The sequence below is a fragment of the Calonectris borealis genome, chromosome 19 (assembly GCF_964195595.1).
Source record: "Calonectris borealis chromosome 19, bCalBor7.hap1.2, whole genome shotgun sequence".
Classification (NCBI taxonomy): domain Eukaryota; kingdom Metazoa; phylum Chordata; class Aves; order Procellariiformes; family Procellariidae; genus Calonectris; species Calonectris borealis.
The window spans coordinates 7,490,445-7,508,449 of record NC_134330.1 but is presented as its reverse complement, the minus strand read 5'-3'; the positions used below and the strand labels follow the sequence as shown (position 1 = coordinate 7,508,449).

General features: G+C 46.3%; 1 protein-coding gene across 1 annotated transcript in view; it reads left to right on the top strand.

The window, feature by feature from the left end:
• The first annotated feature begins 12,148 nt into the window (after nucleotides 1-12,148).
• Nucleotides 12,149-18,005, top strand: part of MRPS17 (mitochondrial ribosomal protein S17) — a 322,974-nt gene continuing 317,117 nt past the window's right edge. Inside the window, exon 1 of the mRNA XM_075168841.1 lies at nucleotides 12,149-12,160. The gene's annotated coding sequence lies outside the window, so the exon portion shown is untranslated. The remainder of the gene's footprint in view (nucleotides 12,161-18,005) is intronic.

The window sequence follows — 18,005 nt, the reverse complement described above, 5'->3', positions numbered from 1 at the left end:
AATAGAGCAGCAGCTGCTACAGGCCTCTTCAGGGTGTGGGAAGATGTGAGTCTCTTCCATCATCTGATAAAGTGTGTAGATGCAAGGAACTGAAAAGGAAATTGCATCTATGTAGATAAAAAGGCCTTCAAGAAGATGTGAGGCAGTGGACAGACCATCTGCAAAGCAACCACATAAAAGAGCCACAGGCAAATCTAGTTCCCACCGATATCCCTTGCTTTATATGTCATAGTAAACCATGCCTTACTATCTGATTTACAAAGGCTGGTGTCTGTGCTGTTTTCACTGACAGCTCAAAGCAAAGGGAATCCAGCAGAGAGAAACTACAAGTGGATGCAGGCTTCTCCCATGTAGCAAGCACCTGCCCTGGGACCAAACCTGCCAGCAGCCCCGCGGCACGTGGGCAGCGTGGGAGCACTGCAGCTCACCTGGGAGGCAGCTGTGATTTCCAAGGGGTCTGGGGCTGTGAGCACAGAGCAGCTCCTGCCAGAGATACTTGCTGGCTTACTTTCTATTCCCTGAGGGTGAGCTCCTACTTCTTTCTAGGCTAGGTGGGATTTGGAGGCACCAGGATCTGATCCCTGCCCAGATCTCAGGTTGCACATCAGTGGGAATGGCTCATGCCTGCAGGGGAAGCAGAGACTATTCTTGGCAAGGCTAGCCCATCTGCTGCCTTTGAGACTTTGAGAGCTGCCCCAGGCAAACTGCCGTTGTTTCTCTCAGGGCAAGTTTCTGCCTCAGGTTTATTTCCTTTTGTGAAGAACACGACCAACGTTTTCCTGCTTCTCTACAGCGACATGACGATGTATGTCCATGAGGCACTTCCATACCCAAGCAAAGGTGGCTGCAGAAGCAGTTTGGCACACAGGGCCATTGGCACGCAGACCGCGGGATGCACCAGCCCTCCTCGTGTGGTGGCAGTGGGATGATGACAGCACAAGAGAGGAGAAAGGGCCGCGTACCATTTTGCTTTGGTATTTGCACCCTTCATCCATCATTATCAGTATTATACAACAACAGTGTCCACAGGGGCCTTGCCTGAGCTCCAAAGGGGTCTCTTATGATGGTTACAGAAAAAAAAAAATCCCTGTTAAGCTGAGGCCTCCTAACTCCATTCCTCTAACAGGTCCCAGGCCTGTGTTTTCTGGTTGGTCTCTCACCATCCTTCACCATGTGCCATGTTCACTGAAAGCACCTGGTGACCACAGGCATGGGTTGTCCCCCTCCCTCCTTCTCTTCCTCTTTTCTGGGCTTCACCAGGAAGTATTTATTAAGTGTCAGAGTAATAAATGAAAAGTCATATTTTATTGTGAATTATTCCAGCCCTGCAGTGGAGCCCAGATCTATAGCCTCAGAGAGTTATTAACTGCTTACCGCAGAGAGCTATAAAATCCTCATCATTTTCTCCAGTCTCTGCTCTGTCAGGGTGAAGGGAAGAGAGCTGGATTATCACACAGGATGGTTGGGAAGCTGCTTCCAAAATTCCCCTTTGATTGGAGCCCAGTGTTGGCTGGAATGATTTCATCAGAGCAAGACAGGTCTCTCTCGAAACACGTTTGCTGAGGTTGGTTCTTTCCAGCTCACTCCTCTCCTTTTCAGGTTGTACCACTCAAACTCCCATAAGGAGACAGCCCTTGGGAATCTCTCTCTGGCAGTGGTCAGTGGTGGTTGTATTTCTTCCCGTGGTGGTTTTTATTCAGAGGCACAAAAGTAAACAAATGCCACTTGAAGGTTCAGTCAGTGCTGTCTTTTGAATTTCTCTCATTGTCTTTCTCCGAAGACACCCCAAAGCTTTCCAAATAGGTAATGGTATTCGCATGTCCTTCATTGCTGCACTTGGGACTTAAATATGTCATGTCCGTCTGCTCCTTGCCCAGGCTGCAAAGCAAATTCCTGGTGCAGTTTCACTGCTTCAAATGCCTGACTAGGAGCTGAATTCCTGTTGACAACGATTGAATTAGGAATGTGCTCTTCACTTCTTTTACTTGATGAGAAATGATCTTGGCTCCTTGTGTTTTCCAGTCATCTCAGAACAAAGACCCTACTGGCTTTTTCCATAGTCTGACTGCTGCCATTTCCCATCAGAGTTGCCTCAGCACTTTTGAGCCCTGTGCTGGCACATATTGGTTCCCAGGCAGCTGTGGACGGCTGAATTGTGTTGGCTCCCGTGCCCAGAGAGGAACTGGGTCCCAGGACCTGGGTGGCACAATGGCCTGGTGATGAGATCGTTCCTCCTAGCAGTTACCAGTGGTGCTGTCGAAAGGACTCACTGCTGTTTCCCAGGCGGTGCAAGAGTCCTTGCTGCTCTCGTCCCAGTGGCTGACAAGGGCTCACATCTCATCATCGTAGGGCTTGTTACTGCCTGCTGCAGCAGAAGGGCCAAAGATTGACGACACCCAAAAAGCTGCCGAGGCCTTTCACTACGCCCTGGTGATGCAGGGCTGGACACTTGGGTGGTGCAGTACAGGAGGAATATATGCTGATTAGGTTGGTTTGTTGTCACCTTTCTCACAGGTACTTTTTATTCTTTTCTGCTTAGGATTTTGCTCCTGCTCCATGGTAATGACTTCTTTTCGTAGTGCTGATAGTCCAGAAAAGATTTGCTTTAGAATCTACCAGAACGTGAAAGATTTAAGTTGACCAAGAGATGAAGACTGCACTCCATCTTTCCAAAGACATTTTACAGTTAAATTCATAGGTACTCTGAATCTTCTCCAGCGTTTGTTTGCTACTGGAGGATTGTCAAGAGATAGAACAAACCTCTCTCAAGACAATTAATATAACAAAGACTGGATCATCTTCCATGCCTTCATATACAGGGGACTTTCCTCTACTGCCGTATTCATTTCTACTTAATTCGCGATCTGGGAAGGGAGTAAAAGTGCATGCACTGCGTGTGCATTGGGGTTGGACGGGCTTGCTTGGAAAAGGGAGCGATCCTACTATGGGAATAGTTGAAAGCTGGCAGATTCAATCCATTGGCCTGTAAGGTCTGTTGCTGTCTTGTAAGATCTGATAGGAGTAATGATGGGCTAAATTCATGTTTAGAGCTTTACTTCTTAGCTGGAGAATCAACATCTGAAGCAAGATCATCAGCATCATCTAGGTCATCCTCAGTGCAACAGGCATTTTATGTGCTCCAAAACAGTAGCAGCAGCAGAGGGGAGTGAGGAGGAATCATAGCTTGCAGCTTGGTGGACTCTTGGGGCGCTTGACATGTTGCTGTCTCCATTAAATGAAACTCCACTTCTAATTATATCCCATAATTATAGCCTTCAACCAATGTAATTTGTAAAGAGAGGGGTTATAGATACCGAGATCACTCTGAGATTGACTGTGCAGTGGATATCAGTAAACATCCTTGACTGCCTACCAGAGTCTGACAGAGATGTAAAGGACTAATGCAATAAGGCAGGGCACGCAGCTGGATTGATAGAAGCAGTGGTGTGGCCTCTGGCCCCTGAAGATATTACGTGACAAGGCAGTGAAAGCTGCAAACACGAGGGCAAACCATCTATTCAGCGTGACAGTATTAGACAGAGGTTAAGAATCTTGTGGACTGCTATCAACATCGATGAATGGTCTCCAGCAGGGATCTGCATTAACGTGTTGAGTGCCAGGCTCCCTCGTGTGTACAGCAGCTGTGTCAGACCAAACATCCCCATGTCAGAGACAGAGCCCATCACCCTGAGACTGTGGCCAGGGCAGCAGGACTTCTGTGTCCCTGGAATGGGCTGCCCATCTGAGGAGGCAGCTTGGGGAAGCTGGGCAGCCTGGGGGGGATTCAGTTGCAGATGAATTCTTTAAGAGCATGGGATGACAAAGAGTTTTCTTTTGTTATCTAGAAAACCCTGTGGTCAGACTGGATGTGTTGCCATAAATGATGCAGTTTTGGCTTGAAATCCTAGTCATGGGTCTCGTGGTTTTCTACTGTGTATTTCTCTAGTGGCCTCCAAGGGTGGTGCAAGTCCATCTCCCAGGGTTGATACTAGTGCAACAGAGACTCTGTATGAGTAAGAGTCAGTCCTGTAGGTTATCCGGTCAGAAAGAACCTGTGTGTTGCTCTACTCTGGCCTCTGGCACCCATCAAGCTGAGAAAAGCTCAATGACTGACCTCTGCACTGAGTCTAATAAGTTGTGGTTCCTCCTATGCTCTTCTGGTTTGGATCTAAGTGATGGAGAATTAGCACCACTCTTTGGTCAGCTCTTCCAGGGAATAGTTCCTCTCCCTGTTAATATTTGTGTTTCAGATGCCATTTAAATATTTCAGTCTCAGCTTACAGCCACTGGGTCCTCAGTGTGTTAAAACAACTAAGGCGATAGAGACTGAATGAAAATCAAAACCAGATTGTCTTCTCATTTGCCTGGTGATATAATTCCCCTTGGACTTAAACTGTATGGGAAAGGAGACAGGACTGTTTAGAGGACATAAACTGATCTGCTGATTGAGATGGGAGAGTTGGTTTGGCTTTGCTCCAGCCAGCTGGATTTTGATTTTGTTTTCCCTGGAAATAGGTTGTGCAGCTGCATGTCCTTTGACTCACCAACTTCGGCACATCTCAGCCAATTTCAGCCCTGTTTGATGGAGGGTTAATGGTCTTAAAAGGGATGATGCCCATGCAAGTTTCACAGAAGTAGGGGTGAGGAAGAGGAAAGGGATTTTGTAAGGCTCAAAGGCCCCAGCTCCAACTTCATCCGTGTGTCTCATGGGAAAAAGAGGTCCAGAATGTCTCCCCAGTTGAAAAAGTTCAGTAAGAGCTCACAGGCAGTTAACAGTGCAACACAAAATCATTTAGAAATTTGATTTAACTGTCCTGGTGTTCAAGAATTTCTTCTTTATTTACCTATATGGGAAATAAAGAAATATGGGATTCACTTGGCTAGGAGGTGTGCAGACATATAATAAGAGACCATCTCTGACCCCAGCCTCCCATAGCCTAAACAGATAAGGTGGCCAACAGCCATTTTACGGATGGGGAACTGAAGCAAGGGGAGATTAAATTGTGTTCTTCAAGTCCCACAGGGCGTCTGGTTGGCTGTCAGCCAGTTCTCTCTTCCTTTCTTGTTTCTAATTCGATTCTTTGATCAGAGGGTTTGGCTTTAGTTTCTATAACTCGTCCAACCACCTTCTTGTTTTCCAGCAGCCTTATTACAGATTTTAGCAGCCTCTGCTGCACTGTCACGAGCATTGTTCTTCTCTGCAGGATGGGATGTATGTCTGAGTCATTCTTTGCATGAGTTGTCTTTCTCTCAGAGACGTTTCTCTGGTTTCTGTGATACAGAATAAATTGCAGTACATAGCTTATTAGAAAAACAACAAAAAACCTCCAAACAAACCTTCAAAACCAAGGCGGCTCAAAGAAGGAAGCAGCAAAGCTCAACATAAACAAGCTGTAGGAATACAATTAGAAACTCTCCCACTAGTTTCCAGGATAGACTTATCAACAGCCTCTGCTGTTGATAAGGTTCAAATAGGTCGTCAAATGCTGAAGCCTGGGTTTACATTCACATTTTCACCCTCTGAACTGAATAGCAAAGGACATCCTGCCCTGCAAGGTAGAATCTGGGTGGGAATGCTCAGCTTGTGAGATGCTTCCCGCTGGTGCCTGTGGCGAGATCCTGGCTCGCTGCCTTCGTCTTGAGCAGAGGAAACCGGTGTACGAATGCTTCTTTGAGAAACCAGCAGTTCCCCAGGCGCTTGCCTACTGACAGGGCTTACGTGCAGAGGCCTCTGTTGCATTAATGCAGCCAACGCGAGACATTTGGAAAGCAGGACCTGGGTGCTCCACCAGTGTTAAAGCACCCTGGCTTGAGCTACAGCCGCAAGCGGGTCAGACTCCTGACCATAGAGGATGAAACTCAGTGCTGCCGTCAGAGAAATTCAGACAAGCTCAGCGGTACGTTCTGGAAGGATTCCCCCGCTTCTGGTGCTTTTCGCTGCACGCTGCTGCCTCTGAACGCTATGGGGGTTTGACAACCTGTGGGAAGATATTCCAGACCAGCAGACTTCCCATCTCTTGGCACCTGAAGCGGAAAGCACTTCTCTCCGTGCCATGCTCTTTTTTCATTTTTGGGAAAAAAACAGCTTCCCCCCCTCTGTACCTCTTGTCGATGCAGCTAAAATCTTTCCCAGCTAAAAATCAGATTTACCAAGAATGTCTTTATTGATTTACAGGGTTCACCTTTATGAACAACTCCAGTATTTCTCTTTGGACAAAACGAAGCAATATTAAACATTGTAACAATAAATCCAGGGCACCCTCTTCTCTCCAGGGTGTAAGGTTATCCAAATGTATGCTCTTGTATTTATCATTTACCAACAGAGCTATTTAAACTACAATATTTGACAGGAGTGGTTGTGTCAGCTGTGATGGAGTGTGTGTTATAAAAGGACAGTAAGAGAGACTTTGCATTTGTCCTTCAAACATAAAGTCGATTTTTGCATGATTGGTACTTCAAAGATCATCTTCAGCACAAGATTAACTGGGGACAATATTCAGTGAAGTCAGATCACTAAGACCCGGAGGGCTGTGTACTCCTGCAGCGTATATAAAAGGTGCTTAAGAAAAGCAAGTTCACCTACGCTGTACTGCAACCTCCAGATGTGACATTTTCAGAGGAATTCACACCCTTCCTGGAAGATTTTGAGTTGGGGGCAAAAAGTTTAATGCCTTTAATACATTCTGCAGGAGTGACCAGCGTCTGTAAACAGGCCCAAATCCAGCTATTTCGAATTCTGTTTTTAATCTAAGAGTTACTCTGGTGAGCACACAAGTCTGCGTCGGTCTCGGGAGCCCTTCGGGGCACCACCCCTGAACAGCAGTGTTAATGCGTTATCACATGGCCGGTGGCTGAGCTCAGATGGGTCAGGAACTGACCCCTGCAGAAAGCGTGATTGGTAAGGATTTCCTACTGGGTTGGAGAAAAGACGTAGGGAAACTGTAGGGAAATCATAAGCTCAGTGTGAGGTACAGGGTATCAGACATGCACAGTTCACCAGTCAGTCTGTGGCGTGCAGCGGCATAGCTGCTGACCGAGTGCAGGACGCGTGGAAATTACCCCCCAGCGTAAAACATGGTGTGAAACTGGCTGGTGGAAGGGCAATGAAAAATGTTTCCATATAAAGACTTTTGCTAGAAACTTACTATTTCATTTGAAGCAACGAGGAAAAATGTAGCCCCTGGATAAACTGGTGTGTGCTTACACATCTCCATCCAGTCACAACTTCTCCGTATCTTGCAGTTCTGGTTCTTGTGCTGGAAGAGAGACTGTCTGGCCAGAGAAGTGCACCCTGGCTGCTGAGCTGACAGATGATGTGCTGAGCCTGGAGCTGGGTGGCCATGGGCTATTACTAATTACTAGCATGCTTTCAGCTGCGGGCACCTTTTGATAGTGCTTTACCCCCTGCACTACATGTTGTACAAACAGAGAGCGAGAGCCCTGGGGTGCTACACAGCTAGGCAGATACAGTAAAGCATTTTTCTCAAGTCTGGCAAGGCAACTGGTGGCAGAGGCAGGAACAGACAAGGTCTTCTCTGTTATCCTCCTGCAGTTTCCTTGCTGCTATACTGAAGAAGATGCAGTTCCAGGCTATAGGTAGGGTGGAGAGACAGAAATATTTAAAATCAAGACTGGAAAAAAAGGAACAGTGCACTGAGGTGTTCCATTATTCCTCAGATAACTCTGAGCTAAAGTGTCTAGATCATAGCAGGAAGAAGGTGTTAGTTTTGTAAGCCCTTGTTTGCAGAAATGCGAGCCTCTCTGTATGCTCAGCTGTTGAGCCGGGATCTTAAATGACTCTCATAATGTATTTACCAGTGCTGTGAAGTTCACCCTTTTATACTAGATTATGGTAATAATGGTATTGTGCAGCAGATGAAATTAGTTTTTCTACACAGTTTTGTTTCATCTCAGTGGCTAAATGTGTGAAATAAAAGGTGCAATTGGCAATATTTTCATGGGTAAGCCAGTTTCCTCCCACACCCACCCTACAAACACAGATGCTTCCTCATATCCTGGGGACAAGCTGACTGCCAAGCAATGCATGAAAGGACTGTGAGAAGCGAGGGCTTTTTTAAGATTTATATTTGCCATTAGGATAATTTTGGAGATTTATGAATTTTCAGACAATTGGGGACTGTTAAGTATATCTCACGTGGGCTGGCATCCAGCATGGACTGTCGCAGCCCCCAAGGGATACTGGTACCATGACCATTTTGCTTTCCCACTTGCACACACCAGCAAAAAGCACCCCACATAGATACAAAGACTTGTACGTAGCACAGGAGAGTCCGCTGTACCTCTGCATCCTCTTTAAATCAACTCTGGGTGCTCACAGCAAACTAGTTGCCACAGGCTGAAAGATGGGCAACCCTGCAGTGCTGACAGCACTCCTAAAGCCTTGCCCAGGCATGGGCTCAATACATTTGAGAGAGCAGCACGCTGTACGGGAGAACAGCACACATCCAGCGGTGGCCTGAGCACTGCTGTGTGAGGCTTTCAACCAGGAACAACGTGACACATGGATGAGGAGGAGCGCCGGGATGGTCTCAAGCATCTTGGGCCCTGTTATATCAACAGTTGCATTATGTGGAGTGTTTAATGGATTCACTTGTTGATTTCTGAACCCAAAGTCCTTTCTCCTGTGGAAAGTATTTGCAGGAACTCTCTAATAAGAAAACTGACCTCTTTCCCCATCCCTTTCTGAACCTGGGGTTTGCTGTGAAAAGGTGTCAAAAACCATCAACAGGGAGGATGTCCCTCAGCAAAAATTCACATCTTGATTCCAAAAATCAACTGAAACAAACCTGGCCAAGTGTCCATAATTTTGTTCGGGAAATATCAGTTTCCATTGGTTGGTCATATTGAGCCAGGGCACCAGAGAGAATTAAGACTCCTGCCATGCAGACTTTACCTCCCGTGATGCATTTTGGTAACTTCTCTTCCTGAGCTGCTGGAGTAGGTTAAAATTTAGGCTACGGGTTCTTATCACACATCCCAGATTTGCGTGGCCGCATATCCAAGCTAGGAGTCAGCTTAGGAATTTCCCAAGAAGATTTTGTTGTTTTCATGTTCTGAACAGATAGCAAACTTGATCTTACATTTTGCATGGAGTGGTCCAGTCCCGGCTTCCCACCTTAATCAGGGAAATCTGCAATCACCAGTGTCCCAACCATGAGACCAAGGTAGAGCAAAGTCTTTTCTTAGCCTCAGTAGCAAGTTCTTTAAGTTTAATCTGAAGCAGATTTGTGTCAGGAGACTGAGAGAGACAGGGGAGGACGTGCTGCTGCTCGTTTTGGAGGGGGCGAGAAGGTAGTTGACACAGAAAAGTGTATGATTATTACCAATTCATTGCATAACATGTGCTCCAGTAAAAAAGCAAGGCTTCACTGTGCTGACTGCTGCTTGCACTTGTGAACATTTCACAGTAAAAAGCCTTCAAAACTGTACAGAAGTGAGTCCAGCCTGAGCTGAAATGCAGCCACCTCGAGAGTTGAACACAAAGGTGCTTTAACAGCCGAGCACTGACCATTGGTGACCAAAGAGGTGGATGTAGCCGTAGAAGTAACAGGTTGGGAAGAAGTGAATCTAAGTATCTTATACACACAATAGCTTTAAAAGCCCCTTCCACCACCCTTGTGAAGAGTGCTTATGAATTTCATCAGAGGAGCTGATACAGCTGTGAGAAGCAGCAGGCTGGTTTCTCCGTATCTGCCTCACGTGCCTGTAAGCTTGTTAGCTTTCTCCCTGGGTTAATGAAAGATACTATTCTCTCACCTCTCCTTCCCTTGCTGATACCTTTAGCCCCCCACAGCACTGAGCCTTTAATGAGCTGATGCAGGCAGGGCCTTGTTTTTTCTGTTTCCACTGAAAAGTAGCACCTGCAACAACACACACACTCTAACAGCACACAGGGGAGCTACTTCACCACGGCCTGGAAGGGAAGAGGGACACCCGCTGTGCTGCCAGTGCCGCACGGAGAGTCGGATAAACCACGTTTAACTTGTGAGATGTGACAAGATTATTACTCTGTGGCGATGATGGGGAAGGAACCAGCTGCAGCGTGACAAACAGCTTCTTTCACACCCGCAATGACAAGCACACCCCACCATGTGTGAAGAGGGTGGAGGTGCATGAGTTCAGTCCAGGGATGAACATGGGACACTCAGCTGCCTGTTACAGTATGAGCCCATCTCCACCTGTATTCAGAGCTGTTGGTGGGTTTCAGATCAACCCTGGTGTTCAAACAGGATGGGGGGGGTGTACGTGGTTTTTTTTCTTCAATCTAATTTTTGGCAATAATCATATGTAATTTTCATGCACTGCCTTGCGTCTCAGCTTCATTCATCACCGACATGATGGCCAATTAGTCATCTCTCACTATTAAGCAGTGCTAACAAACACTTTAAATGCAAGCAGAGCCTTAATCTAGTTCTAACTCAGATGGACGGCGATGCTTGTAATTAGGACATCAAACAGAGGAGAAATGTGATATGTTTATAGCTGAGGGAACTTTTGCATTGAACTTTTCAGCAATAATTATGTGTTACCTTTATTAACATGGCCTGAGTTAGTAAATAATGGGTCATGCTTTTGCTTTTGGGGTGTTAAATATATATATTTTAGATTCAGACTAAATTCCAGATTTCAGTGCTGTCTGATTTGCTGTGAGATGCTGCCTTGCCAGAGCATCCGTTACAGGTGCAGGTTTACCAGGAAAGGGGTGTCAGGGCTTCCCCACACCCCATCCTGGGTGGGTACAGATGCTAGGGCATACGACGTAGTTGTGTGTCTCCCTTCCACACCTCCCCAGTCCTTTCTGGCACATCTTCCCAACGCAGCTGGATCCGATCATGCCTTGATGTCTCAGGCCAGGGGGATGTTTGGATGCTGCATGCCAGATGCACACCACTACCTGCCTAAGGCACGTGGTGCCATTTGCAGATGGCAAGTAAAAAGTGCAGCACCGATTTCCCATTGGGGTATGCGTGTGTTTCTGTCTGTGAGATACAGGTGCAGGGCAAAGTAGTGGCATTTGTAGTTTTGCAGTGTGCCTCCCCAGGAACAAATAGAAACTACATTCCCTCTGTTTTTCCTTTGCCCAACAGCGTACATGACTCCGTGTCATTGTTAAAGCGCTGCCCTTCAGGGGGCTGCCTGGCACGTCCTCTTCTCCTGCTTTAGGCCTGGCTGGAAGCGCCAGGCTCGATTTGCCAGCACCGCTCCTTCACTGCGCCAAACCGGGACGCTCCCGGTCAGATACAAGGCACCTCGGGTGTTTGGTACCAAGGGCTCCCTTTCAACTCCCGTGCAGCCAGTTCCTATTAGACATCTGTGCTGCTCTGATTTGAACCGGGGGTTGATACAGTGCTTGCAATGGTGGGTAAAGCTGAATAAAGTTCTTCCAGAGAGAAGAGCAAAGTAAAAAAGGGTGAGGAAGCCATTGCAATAAACATGTATTGATATATGTCATGAATATGCCTTCTCAGACATGCTTTTGCCTGCGTAGTGTGTGTGACCAAAATTAAGTAAACACCTGCCAGGTTTTGATGAGAAAATTCGAACTGAACATTTCCCTCACGGGAGGAGCTGAGAACCTGCTTGCTCCCTTGTTTTGACATTAATAAAAAGGAGAGGGGGGAAACGGAAAGAAGGTGTTTTGAAAGCAGAAACTTTCTATTTAAAACAATAAACAGGAAAAAGGGAAAAGATCAGTGTCAAAATTCATTGGGGAGGGAGGGAAAAAATAGGGAAATGAGTTTAAACAAAATGTATTTCTTCTTCTGGAGTTGGTTCTCTGTTTTTCTGTAGCCTTATTAATCAGCCTGTTCCCCTCTCTCCTTTTAGAAGAGGCAAGGGAGAACAGAAACTCAGTGCGTGAGAATGAGAGTGAGGCTAGAGGACCACTTTGCACATATATTTATAACATTAGTATTGCAGTTCTTTGATTCCAGCTTTAATCGACCTTCTTTTCTCCTAATGAGCCACTCAGAGAGATGTTTGCCTGTTGCAGTGAAGTGTTACACTCTCCTTCTTTTTCTTCCACTGGAAATCCACGTTTAGGTTCTCACTAAAAGAATCCCTTATCCCCTCAGTTCTCGCATCTGGGCTGACGTACCCAGGAGGCCTTTTGCTGACCACAGCTGGAGGAGCCTCGGCTGTGCCAGGAGTAAAAACCCTTTGAGAAACGCAATCGATTCAATGCAGCAGCCTCTGTGAGGGTCCTGACATCTCAGGACAGCATCACTACATAGCCTCCACTCCGTCCTTGAAGCCGGATCAGAGACACCAGGCTGACGGTACCAAATTCCCTGATGCTCTTTCATACATCTTCTGTTTGGCGTTTGATGTGAGACTCCATGTTTTCAGGGTCACCTCAACTGACTACCTCTCCATATGGAAATCCTTCAGTGGTGCATGTAACAAATCAATAATGACTTCAGTGTGGTGCTCTCTCTGTTGGAAGGCACTAATGAACCGTCAGGCGGAAGGCCCGCCTGATGTTCGTTAAACCCAGGAAATGCCCTGCAGAACAGTAACAATTGCAACAGTAAAATAAAAGTGGAAAGACAAGGCGGGGTATCCATTCACTGGGCGAACCGTACCTCCAGCCAGCATATTCTGGCCTCTGTCCAGAAGCATTGCCAAATCAAGGGTAGGATCTGGGCCAGAGGCAGCTTTTAAGGGGTGGAGGAAACATGAGTGAACTATTTGCCTCTTCAAATCCTGGACTAGACTCCTCTAAAGGAAATGGTGGAGAGTTTTTTCAGGGCCAGTCAGTTTTGTGGAAAGATAGAATAGGCAGAAGAAATTAAAGTTGATCTAAGGGTCGACTCAGGTTGCCATCTTAGATCCATCTTAGGTCAACTCCTAGTTGGAGCCAGCTCCATGCTTTTACTCAGAAGTATGATATACAGACTGAGGGCTGGGATGGGGCTGTGTCATGTAACAGCAGCTTTTCTGTGACATCTGGAGTCTTGTCCTACATCGTTGAGTCATTCACTCAAGTTCTCTCCATGCTGCATTAAGATCCATGCTGGATCCATGACCATATTGGGCTAAGATCCATCTAAGTTGCCCTCAGGTCTGATCCAATGCTTCAGTGGAGCAACCGGTTTATCCTCGTTGACGATTCAGACCACGCTGTTTCTCAGTTCAGGCCATTTCAGCTGGTAGAAGGTTTGCTTGCATGAGTGGTGTCCAAGGCACCGCTTCCCAGATGTGGCTGAACTCTCTTGTCATACCCTGTGTCCACTGTGTATACATTAGACAGAACAATTTCCACTCTTCCTCAACCACAGAAGGAAGCAAAAAGCATCCAATAAACTGTAATGGGACTTTTACAAGCATATTTCCCCAATGCACGTAAAGTGCTGCTGAATTTTATTGCATATCGGTGATCAAATGGACAAAGGCAGTTACCACTGTGAAACAGACTTTCAAGGACTAAGTGCTCTTAGAATCTAAGTGTGTCATCTTCACTTTAACAAAATCAAAGAATTGGAAAACAAGGTGACAGAGAGGGCAGATTTTCAAAGAGGCGTTTGCCGGGCTTCAGAGGCACCAATAGTAAAACCAGAGCCAGATTTTCAGCTTCCCATGTTAACATTTTGATCAGAGTTAGATTTTCTGGTGGGCTCAGCAGCTCCTTGTGGGATGGTTGAAGATCAGCCACTGCAATGATCCCTGTTGAATGGGTCATATGGGTCCAATCTGTGGGTTGTACAGGTCGTTGCTTCACTGAAGACCATCCATGAGACTGGAGATTGTTACCAGTGTCTGTACAGCACTGTGCTGGAAAGGAGCACCTGAACTACTGGATCTGCCCATTTCTGTCCCCCGTACCTGTCAGACAAGGCTGCATCGCTAACAGATGGACCCCAGACTCAGCAGGTCTGGGGCTGCTGATGTGGTGGTTGCTCTTTGCCCGGACGGGTGCACAAGTACCTGGGATGTTGGAGGTCAGGCTGCTCTCTCCCCACCCAGGCGTCCCCTCCTCCTCTTGCCCCTGCCACTATACTCTTTTTCAAACACAGATCCGCTCTCCTAGGCTCTTAAGACAATTATCTCATCTGTGAAGAAGAAACCTTCTCCCTTCTTATGTTCGACACAGCAGAACTGCGTGTTTTGGATTATTTGGGTTCTGTCTCTCATCCCGATCTCATTTCATTTGCTTTTACCTTTTCAGGAATGAATATCACATTTATCTCCGTCTCTTTTACTCATTATTTCTTGTTCTGCACTTTCTTTTATTCCGTTCCTCTCTTCTATTTCTGTTTACCAGCCCCTCCCCACCTTTTTTTCTATGTATCTTACAGGGCTGCTTTATCACAGCTTTCCAGTTTAGTGAATTAACTTTATTAGTTTCTTTTGTATGTGTCTAATTGACATGCAGTCTCAAAATCTATTTAATTTCAGCAGAGCTGACCTTTATTCCCTTGCAGGCAGACTTTTTTTTTTCTCCAGCTAATACCTTTGCTACATTGCTGAAAAGCACAGAGAGGTGCAGCACTGTTTTGCTCAGAGGGTGCGGAGAGTTTAGGACAGCAGCAGGAATCACGCAGCAATTGGACTGGAGAATAGATCTGAGCTTTCTGCCCCATATAACCATAAATAAGTGAGCTTAAGGGGTTTTATTTTTTTTTCCACTTTTATTTCTAACAAAATCTCTTTCCTCCTCTGAGAATGTCATTGCTGCAGAAGGAACAGAGCGATGTATGGGAACACCTCAGCCTGGACCCAGTGGTACAAGCTGTCTCTGACAATAGGAAGAGCAGTCTGTTTCAAAGAACAGTGCAAAACCTTCCTAAATGAGGCTTTGGGGATACTCCTTGCTTCCAGTTCCCTGTCTTCCAGGACCTGTGCTTGTTCTCCCTTCCATAAAACCCCAGGGTGCTGTAGTTCCAGTGCACATCGCCGTTGCTTCAAGCCTGGCTAGGGCTTTGCAGGAGGGAAATCCAAGCAGAAATTGCCCGCTCATTTCTGCTGGCTGGCTGGTCAGAAGGAAGTGAGACCAAACATGAATGTAGGACAACACTCCTTTTTTCTCTTAGCTCTTTTGAAAGACCTGAAATAGGCCTTTTGATGGAAAAAAATCAGTCAGCCCCCAGGAACCGTTTAGCTCCCCCTGACAGGCTCCTGTTCCAGAGCACCTGGCAGACAAATCCCCCTTTCGCAGGTGCTGTCCCTGCTCAGAGGCAACACGTTTCTCTCTCCTCCTTATTTCCCCACCCAGCAGAGCAGAAATGGCAGTTGACAGCCTTTTTTATAAGATGTTTTCATTGTAATTTTAATGGGCTAATTTCTTTCCCTGAATTGCCATAATTCAGATTTAATGAAACATGTCTTATAAAATTAAAAAAAAAGACAATAATAAAGTGAAACGCCCCATTAAGCCGAAGAACAAGGAAATAACATATGTAGAGATTTGATCACGCTGACCCTGCCATCCCAGCGATGCTAGCAGCATCATGCACGTGCTTTACATCATCACAGATGACTGTGCTTCCCACCAGGAGAAAATACATAACAAAATAATAATAAATAAATGGAATTGGGAGGGGAACTGGTACTTCCTCCCTTTGCGCCCCTGCCCAAGAGCACCGTTCGCTCATTAGTCATTGCTAGATAGCAGCACCATCTAAATGGTCTTTTCTTTCTGTCTTCTGTGGATCCTGCTCTGAGATCACACACTTCTGTGCCCCAGGCAACCAGTGACCTCCATTGCAAGCAGTGCCAAGCAGGGACTGATCCTGCTGCCTGCAGTGCTCACTCCCAATGGCTCCGCTGGGCAGCAGCATATCCCCAAGGTGTGAGATGACTCGAAAGGGGGTTTAGGCAAATTTTCTCTTGTTGCTGCTTGATGCCTGCTAAGAATGATCTTTCGCCGTTGGCCTCCTTAAGATCCACACAGGTAGAGAGGTGGTTTTTAAGGCAGATATTAAAGGGTCTTTGATGATTTATTCTGAATCCCATTAACCGGTGGCATGGGTGAGGAAATCTGGGATGTTCATGAGACTGCTCTGTCTGTGATGGTTCCAGGCTGCCTCACGTTGCGCTAAGAGGGGAGAGCTGCAGTGTTCAGCGATCGCTCAGAGCTGGGAGCCAGGAGAGACCAGCCAGGCCCGTGCCCGAGTCGAGCCTGCTCAGCGATGCCATGTGTGAGCCTCCGTGTATTGCAGCAGCCAGTTTCAGATGGCTCATGGCAAAGCCACTTAAAAGTGCAGTTCCCTGTAAAGCCAAACGTGATAAATGAGAAATTTGGGATTTGCAGCCTCCGTTTGTGGAAGGCTTGCTCCAAAGCCTGTGGGATGTCTCTCAAGTGTCTCTGCACTGGCATGGGAAAACCCTTGCGCGGCAGGCAGGATGCACGTTTGGGCAGTGGTACGTTAGTGCTCCCATACCCGTACAATGTCTTTTTTGGGAGAATTTCTCCCTGAAAATGCTGACCTCCAGCCAAGAGCAAAAGCAATCAAGGGATGAAATTTATTGTGAAGCTGAGGCAACACGCGAGATTAATGCTTCCCTTTCATCTCACGACCCTTCATCTCTGTGTTTCAAATCGGGTACCGTGTAAAATATAGCCCCTAGCATGCTACCTGTGGAAAAAAAAATCAAAGAAAATAACCTGTTTGCAAGTGAAGGGCTGCGCATTGCATCAGCTTGGGGAGAGTTATTCATTTTCCCTCTGTCCTTTGTAGTTGCATGGGTGGTCGTGCCAGGGTGGTCTAGAGTTACATCCCAGAGCAGCGCAGGTGGGGGAAGGGATGTATCAGCTGATGGAGATACAGCTCTGCTCCTGGCCTTCTGCGGTTCGGTAAGGGCGAAAGGGGGTCCTTTGCTACTGAAAAAGCTAAAACATGCAATTGGGAAAGATACAATGAAAGAAAGGAGGGATATTTTCAGATTTCTAACATGCTCAACCAAATCAGACTCTCAGGGGACAGACAGAGAGCTGAAAAGAAACCTCCTGCTTTCGCTGCAGTTAATACCTCTTGCAGCTGATCCGGGAAGTGAGGTAGTTGTGAGTCTATCCAGCAGGTGAGTGGGGCATCACCTGGCTTATAAACACAAATTTAGGCTAGCACTCCTTTTCTTCAGCCACTGGAAAGTTTCCATTGCCCCATGAGCAAATTGGTGTCTGTTGGCCACGGAGGGAGAGGTATCGTTATGTATGACCACTTCTATACAGTTGATGCTGGAAGGCAACGTGCTTTGACCCTACAGATTTCTGAGACATTGTGGCAAGCAAAATGGAAATAGATGAGTTGGAAATTTCTTTAAAAATAAAGCCAAAGAAGGGAGAAGGAATCTTTCTTCAAGCTTTAACGAGGTAGTTATTGTTGAGTAATTACATACTAGCAACTTATTTACAGGAGAGGAAGGCTGCAAAAGTTCAGTTTACTTGCCTTGGTTAATTAGGTCCCATTCCTTGGGGATGAGCTAATTGGATGGTGACATTCAGTGAGATAATGAAATAAATGTCATGTCATATAAAGAGTTAATTAATGATAAAGAAATGTTCACCCTTCTAGAGGCACGGAGCTGGAGTTGATGCAATATTTTGGATGCAGTGCTTTTCTGTGGAGACACACTGCTTGGCATAAGTGTGACTTGGCATAAATGTTTGTGGGAGCACATCTATTTGGATGGAAATTTTGCCGGGAAGATTTATGAGGTCAGAGAAAGAGAAAGAAGAATTCAGGCTGTTACCTGGACTGTAGGATGCTGCTTTTCAAGTATTGGTTTAGGTGATGGCAGCACTCCCACTGTAAATGAAGACCTTGAATAGTAAAAGTGTTTTTGCCCCTACTCGTTGCTCGTTCCTATGTCCATTGCAGCCAAGATGGGTGGTGTGATTTAAACATCATTACTTTGTGTCCAGGAACAGATAGGTGGCCCATGCAAGATTGAAAGGTCGGCAATGTGGCAACTGCTGACACTTCTTTTTTTCTTTATGAGTGTTGTAGAAAACTTGCAGGAAAATGCTCAGAGGGCCCATGTAG